The following is a 7581-nucleotide window of genomic DNA, read 5'->3' on the forward strand; positions in this document are numbered from 1 at the left end:
CAATACCGAGTTAAGCGCAATTCTCTCTGTATCCCAAGTCACCCTTTATCATAGTATTCTTCATATTTTAGTCACACAGTTTGTCTCCTCCATTTTCTCTCCTCCATTATGCTCTGCTAATGATAAAATGAATATTTTGAAAAGGTAAAGATACCCTCTTTCATGGTTCCGCAGAAATATTTACTCTTTTTAGAGGAAGAATATTATTTCACAAGTTGCAAGTCTTGCCTAAGAATTACTTGGTTTCACTATCCCAGATATTAAAATGTATAGGACTTTATTGGAAAGAGAGTTTGGATATGATAGATGCTGGATTTTTTAAAGTTGGACAGTTACCATGAATCAAGAGACAAGATGGCTAATATCATTGCAGTGCTTAGGCAATCTAGCATATGTTCAGCAATAAATTATGCGAAGCCTCAGATTCAATATAAGCTCCATACTCACCATTTACAACGAGGAACAAACCCACGACTGCCACGCGCGACAGCGTTCTCAGTTATGGAAGTGGCAACATTATGCAGGACTCAGCTTTTTGGATTGAGCAGCATACTACCTCCTGGGAGAAATATAAACGTAGAATGCCAATGTTAGCATTACTCATACGCACGGGTAGGTGTACACTCAGAGGAACTTGAAGTTAGGGTCCCTTTAACAGAGTACAGGTTCAAATGACCCTAGCAATCTCAGGTTTAGAAGAACTGTAAAACCACCTCGAGGGTCACATCCAAAAGTTCAGATGCCCAAGGAGCCGGGGGAAGCATGCAAATGCTCGGGGCAGGGCAGGGAGGTCACAGGCTCTGAAACCAGGGGACAGCTTCTCCCCAGCCCCAGCCGGCCCCTGCCAAGCGGGAATGTAGCTCTGCCTGCTCACGGTTGCCATGTCAACTCATTTCTGTTTGTTAGTTTAGAGATACAAAAGATTTTTAATGTTGGCAATTAATTCGGTTTCCTTAAGAAAAACATTTTGCAAGCTGACACTGTAGGGGCTTGAGAGAATTGGCATCGGGGTGACTGCATGCGTCTTGCAACCTCGTGGAAGCTACTTAGCCTACCTACCTTACCTCCGTTCATTATTTATCCTTAATTTTTTGTTTTTAATGATTATGGATGCCTAGCGGTGGTATATATGGAAGGGGCACACGTAATGTGTCGATACAGTACAATGCGGTGTGTGGTGGTCAAATCAGTGTCACTGGAGTCTCCCTCACAAGCATTTATCAGTTTATTGGGTTAGGAACATTCTAATCCCACTCTGTTATTTTTAAATATTCAATAAATTGTTGGTAACTATAGTCACCCTATTGTGCTACTGACCACTTGATCTTATTTATTTATTTATTTATTTATTTATTTTGAGTTGGAGGCTCACTCAGTCACCCAGAATGGAGGGCAGCGGCTGCTCCCGGCCACCGCAGCCTCGACCTGCTGGGCTCCGGCGATCCTTCCGCCTCAGCCTTCCAAGTAGCTGGAACTTACAGGCACGCGCTACCACACCCGGCTAATTTTTTTGATTTACTGTAGAGATGAGGTCTCGCCAAGTTGCCCAGGCGGGTCTCAAACCTGCGAGCTCAGGCAATCCACTCAGCTCGGCCTCCCAAAGCGCGGGATTACAGGCTGAGCCACCGAGCCCGGCAGTTTTCTAACCACTTGTTTGACTATCAGGTAAAATTAATGCCTGACAGTAAATCCTTGAGTTTATTCCTTTGGAAACAAGATACAAAATTTAGGGGGAAAAGCCAGGTAGGGTAGAGAAGAGGTCTAGCCTCGGGCGTCCGCCAGGACAAGCTCTCCCCTCCTCAGTGGGGGGCCCACACAGGATCCAATACTGGCTGGACAACAGCAGTAGGCAGGGACAGCACTGACGTCGTACCGGACCGTGTCATCTGCCAGGCACCACAAGCTTAGACTACAAACGCTCTCATTTAAACCTCCCAAAGACTTTATGGAAGGCTCTGTTATCCCAGTTCAAGCAAACCGAGGCCCAGAGAAGACGCATGATGCACCCACGCCACACAGCGTGGGAAACAGCTAAGACGCAATCCCAGGCACACAGCTCCAGCCACGACGACCACACGCACAGTCTCTACCGCACGGCAGGAGTGAAACACAATACTAAGCGTGCTACCACTTGGATACCAGACCTTGCTCAAACGTTTCCCAAAGTTTTCAAGTCCCCACCGCCATCTTTTCTGACTGAATGATGCAATTTTGACCTGTGGGCAAATTCTGACTAGGGTCAGGGTTTACTCTCCCAGGATGATGGAAAACGGAAACCCGCATTTCCACCTGTGGCTTTGAGAATACTGATCCACTGCTTCAAAGGTTTCTTAACGACCTCTTCTGTCTTGTATTTTGCTTTTTCATTTTTAGCAAACTGTAAGATCAACTTACTGTGCCTCTTTGATTGCAGAGGTGTACAATCTAACCCATCATCCATTGGGCTGGCACCGTCAGTTTTCATGGCTGGGTCAGCAAAACCAAGTCGTTCATACTGCCTCTCATTATTCTCAGTACCAAGGACAAACGTTTACGAGATAGATTACGGACTTGTCAGGTCATGCAACCTATAGCCAGAGTATAGTATTAAGAGTTTTTTTAATTTTTTGAGACAAGGTCACTCAGGCTGGAGAGCAGAGGCATGATTATGGCTTACCACACGCAGGCTTAGCCTTCTTGGGCTCAGGTGATCCTTCCACCTTAGCTGTCTGGCTAGGTTTTTTAAATAATTTTTTTGCTGCGACAAGGTCTTACTGTGTTGCCTTTACTGGTCTTGAACTCCCAGGCTCAAGCAATCCTCACGTTTTGGCCTCCCAAAGTGCTGGAATTACAAGCATGGGGTACTGCACCAGGCCATTCATTAATTTTAAAAATCAGATTTAGCAGCCGGACTCAGCCTGTAATCCCGTGCCCTTGGAAGGCTGAGGTGAGTGGATTGCCTGAGCCCGTGCGTTCGAGACCCGCCTGGGCAACTTGGCGGGACCTCATCTCTACAATAAAATCAAAATGAGCCGGGCGTGGTAGCGCGCACCTGTAATTCCGGCTACTGGGAAGGCTGAGGCAGAAGGATGGCTGGAGCCCAGCAGGTCGAGGCTGCGGTGGCCGGGAGCGGCCACTGCACTCCAATCTGGGCGACAGAGGGAGACTCCAACTCAAAAAAAAAAAAAAAAAATCAGATTTATATGCATTCTACCAGTTTTCTTCAATGTCTATATAGTCATCCGATCCAGCTCATCACATCCAATAGAACTCCCCAACACATCGCGTAAGTATACAAGTTCAATTCTTTAAAACGTTCAATTCCTTTTTCTTACTGGAAGAAACTATAAACAGAGCACTTTTCTTCTCTTTACTAACTAGTCTTCCAGAGACATTTTGACCCTGCTGTTTCCAACTCCTTTGCACACGTGTATGTTTCTAAAAACAGAGATGGGGTCTCACTATGTTGTCCAGGTGGGTCACGAACTCCAGGTCTCAAGTGGCCCTCCCATCTCAGCCTTCCAAAGTGCTGGGATTACAGGCATGAGTCACTGTGCCCGGCCCTATGCCTTTTTTTTGACTTGGAATCTCACTCCCTCGCCCAGGCTGGAGTGCAATGGCACAGGCATGGGCATCCCAGCGTCGACTCGCTGGGCTCTGGCGATCCTTCCACCTCAGTCTTCCGAGCAGCCGGAACTACAGGTGCACACCACCACGTCTGGCTAATTTTTTAAATTAATTTTTTTATTGTAGAGATTAAGTCGCCTGGACTGGTCTAAACCCACGAGCTCTGGCAATCCACTCAACTTGGCCTCTCAAAGTGCTGGGAATATAGGCTGAGCCACCCAGCCTGGCCAACCTATGTTTCTTTTCTTTTTTTTTTTGAGTCTGAGTCTCACTCTGTTGCCCAGACTGGAGTGCAGCAGCCACTCCCGGCCACCGCAGCCTCGACTTGCTGGGCTTCGGCAATCCTGCCACCTCAGCCTTCCGAGTAGTCAGAATTACAGGCACGCGCTACCACACCCGGCTGATTTTTTGATATATTGTAGAGATGAGGTCTCACCAAGTTGCCCAGGCGGGTCTCGAACCCACGGGCTCAGGCAATTCACTCACCTCAGCCTCCCAAAGCGTGGGATTACAGGCTGAGCCACTGAGCCTGGCACTCCCAATGTTTCTTAAGTCTAAAAATCTTTTACAAATTTATAGTCCTAAAATCTACATTCCATTTTAAATGTCTTTCAAATAGCTCTTACAATTACAGTTGTTGTCTTAGTATTTACTTTTTTTTTAGTGTTTAAATTCTACAATGAGTTTTCTATATATAGTCTATTTATTTTGGTTTAACTTATAAAATATCCCATTTGCAATGTAACTAACAATGTGTTCTTTCCATATATTAACTTGCTAGCACTGTGTCTATCATTTCTGGTCTTCTCACCAAAAGATAGAATATATTATTTTTTGAGTCGGAGTCTCACTCTGTCATCCAGGCTGGAGTGCAGTGGCACGCTCACGGTCACTGCAGCCTCAAACCACTGTGCTCAAGTGATCTTTCCGCCCTGGTCTTTCAAGTAGCTGGAACCACAGGCATGTGCCACCACACCTGGCTGATTTTTGAGACCTGTAGAGACAAGGTCTCGCCATGTTGCTCAGGCTAGTTTTGAAACTCTGAGCTCAGGCAATGCTCTCACCTCCACCTCCCAAAGCGCTGGGATTACAGGCTTGAGCACCATACCTGGCCAGAATATATCTATCTGTTCAGAGTTTTTCTTAATTCTTCCATGATTGTTTACGCTAGCCATTGGGTATCTTACACCGTGCTGCTAATAAGTTATTTAGTATTTGTGTCATAAGATTCCTTTTCCTTGTGCTTTCTGTGTAGATACTTATTACTAATTCTTAAGAAAACAAATTACTCTAGATCGTTCTTCATCCTATAAGTCTTGTATCAGAACAGCATTCCAGGAATGAATGATCAAATAATGAGCAGAGATGACATAGTCCTTAGTGATGGAATACGCAGCTTTCCACTCTTCTACACTATTCCTTCAATTTCTTAAAAGCTAAGCCATATCAGAAACCCAGGATCACAGAACACAAAGTGAAGAAGTCCTACATGTTACTATACCTAGAGGATTAAGCTTCCCATCTGTACTATCCTCAACAATCTTATTTTACTGTTACTACTACTATTTTCAATTTTAGAGAGTAGGTCTTGCTGTGTTGCCCAGACTGCAGTGCAGTGGCTCCTCACAGGGACAGTGACAGCGCACGGCAACCTTGAACTCCTGGGCTCGAGCAACCCGATGGCCCCAACTTCCACGCAGCTGGAATCACAAGCGCAAGCCACAGCACTAAGCCATTTTTATAATTCTGCCTTTAAAGCACACTTCTGACTATATTTAAATAATATTCTTCTGAGACAGCTCTAAAAACATACCCAACTGGGAAAAAATATTGATTTTTTTTTTTTTTGAATTGGAATCTGTCACCCAGGCTGGAGTGCAAGGGCAGGCTCATGGCCACTGCAGCCTCAACCCGCTGGGCTCAGGTGACTCTTCCCCTCAGCCTTCCAAGTAGCTGGAACTACAGGTGTGTGCCACCACATCCAGCTAATTTTTTGATTTACTGTAGAGATGAGGTCTCACCAAGTTGCCCAGGCTGGTCTCGAACCCTGGGCTCAGGCAATCCCAAAGTGCTGGGATTATAGGCATAAGCCACTGCACCTGGTCAGAAATATTGATCTTAAAGTGCAAAAAAAACTAAGGACTATTTTAAAACCAACTTGTACTAACCATATCCAACTACTGGTAGGGACCACAAAATGATACCCAGTCGAATTCCTCATAGAAAATATCAAAGATGATAAGGACATCACATTTTAGTTTCTGTTGTAGCATGCTTACAAGGAATGTCTGAAAAGAACAATGCTATTTCTAATAGGACTAGAGGAGGGTCCTGTCAACTTTCCCTGTAGAAAGATAAGTCTTCTTGACCCGCCTGGGCAACTTGGCGAGACCTCATTTCTAAAGTAAATAAAAATAATTAGCTAGGCATGGTAGCGCGCGCCTGTAGTTCCAGCTACTTGGAAGATGGCTGAGGTGGAGGGATTGCCGGAGCTCAATAGGTCGAGGCTGCGGTGGCCGGGAACGGCCACTGCACTCCAGTCTGGGTGACAGAGTGAGACTCCAACTCAAAAAAAAAAAAAGGAAAGATAAGTCAATAGAACAGGCCTTGCTGGCGAAGAGGCGGAGTTAAGGATATTACATAGGTACGTGGATAACTAGAACTAAAAGTAATCTTCGATTTTTTTTTTTTTTTGAGTCAAAGTCTCAGGTTAGAGTGCAGTGGCACCGTGACAGCCACCACAGCCTCAACTTTCTGGGCTCAGGTGATCCTTCTGCCTCTGTCTTCCAGGCATCTAGAACTACAGACACGTGCCACCACGCTCGGCTAATTTTTTGATTTATTCTAGAGAGGAGATCTCACCAAGTTACTCAGGCTGATCTTCAACCTCTGGGAACAGGCTATCCTCTCACCTTTTGCTCTCAAAGTGCTGGGATTACAGGTATGAGCCTCCACACTCAGCTTTAATTTTTCACATTCTTTATTGGGGAAATTCAAAATAAAATAGCAATTAAGTGCAATTTTTTGTAATATAGGTCTATTAATAAGAAGAAATGTTTTTTCTGGGAGAGTTTGCTTAATTGGGGCTCAAACTTTGTGCCCCTATTATGAAAATAAGCATAAATATTTACTTGTAAAAACTATGCTTAGCCTGCAGGTTTGATGAATAGGCAGGTTGGCCAACAAGCCAGTTTGCTGATCATGGGTTAGAAAATAAAACAAATCATAAGTAAGTCACAAATATCACAATAATGCTGTAAATATAAGAACACAAGTATAAAATGTTATATTTACCTAAATTATAAATTATCCAACTCCTGTAAGTACAAAAAGAATGCAAATATTGATTTTAGTAAAATTCAACATACCAGAGCATACCTAAAGTTAGTATTCTATCTAAAATAAACACTAGTTATTTCATTAGCTATACTTTATTTGCCTTCTTAAAATTTAGAATTTGAGACTAGGTGCAGCTGTTTACAACTGTAAGCCTAGCACATCGGGAAGCCAAGAATGCTTGACCCCAGGAGTTTGAGACCAGCCTAGGCAACACAGCAAGACCTTGTCTCTACTAAAAAAAAAAAAAAAAAATTAAGCCAGGCATAGTGGTGCCTGCCTGGAGTCTCAACCACTCAGGAGGCTGAGAGGGAAGGACTGCCTGAGCCTAGAAGGTGGAAGCGATAGTGAGCCGTGATCATGCCACCGCACTCCAGCCTGGGTGGCAGAGAGAGACCCCAACTTAAAAAAAATGTATAACTTGGTAGCTAAAATGTGGAAGCTTCTTAGCTTGCCGGGCTGTAAAATAAACGAGTAAATAAATAAAAGGTGAAGCTTTTTTTTTTTTAGTCAGAGTCTCTCTTACTCTGTTGCCCAGGCTGGAGTGTAGTGGCACACTCATAGCCACCACAGCCTTGACCTGCTGGGCTCAGGTGACCCTTCTGCCTCAGCCTTCCCAGTAGCTGGAACCACAGGTGT

The sequence above is a fragment of the Carlito syrichta genome, unplaced genomic scaffold, assembly GCF_000164805.1.
Source record: "Carlito syrichta isolate Samal-C Ts95f unplaced genomic scaffold, Tarsius_syrichta-2.0.1 Scaffold111640, whole genome shotgun sequence".
NCBI lineage: Eukaryota > Metazoa > Chordata > Mammalia > Primates > Tarsiidae > Carlito > Carlito syrichta.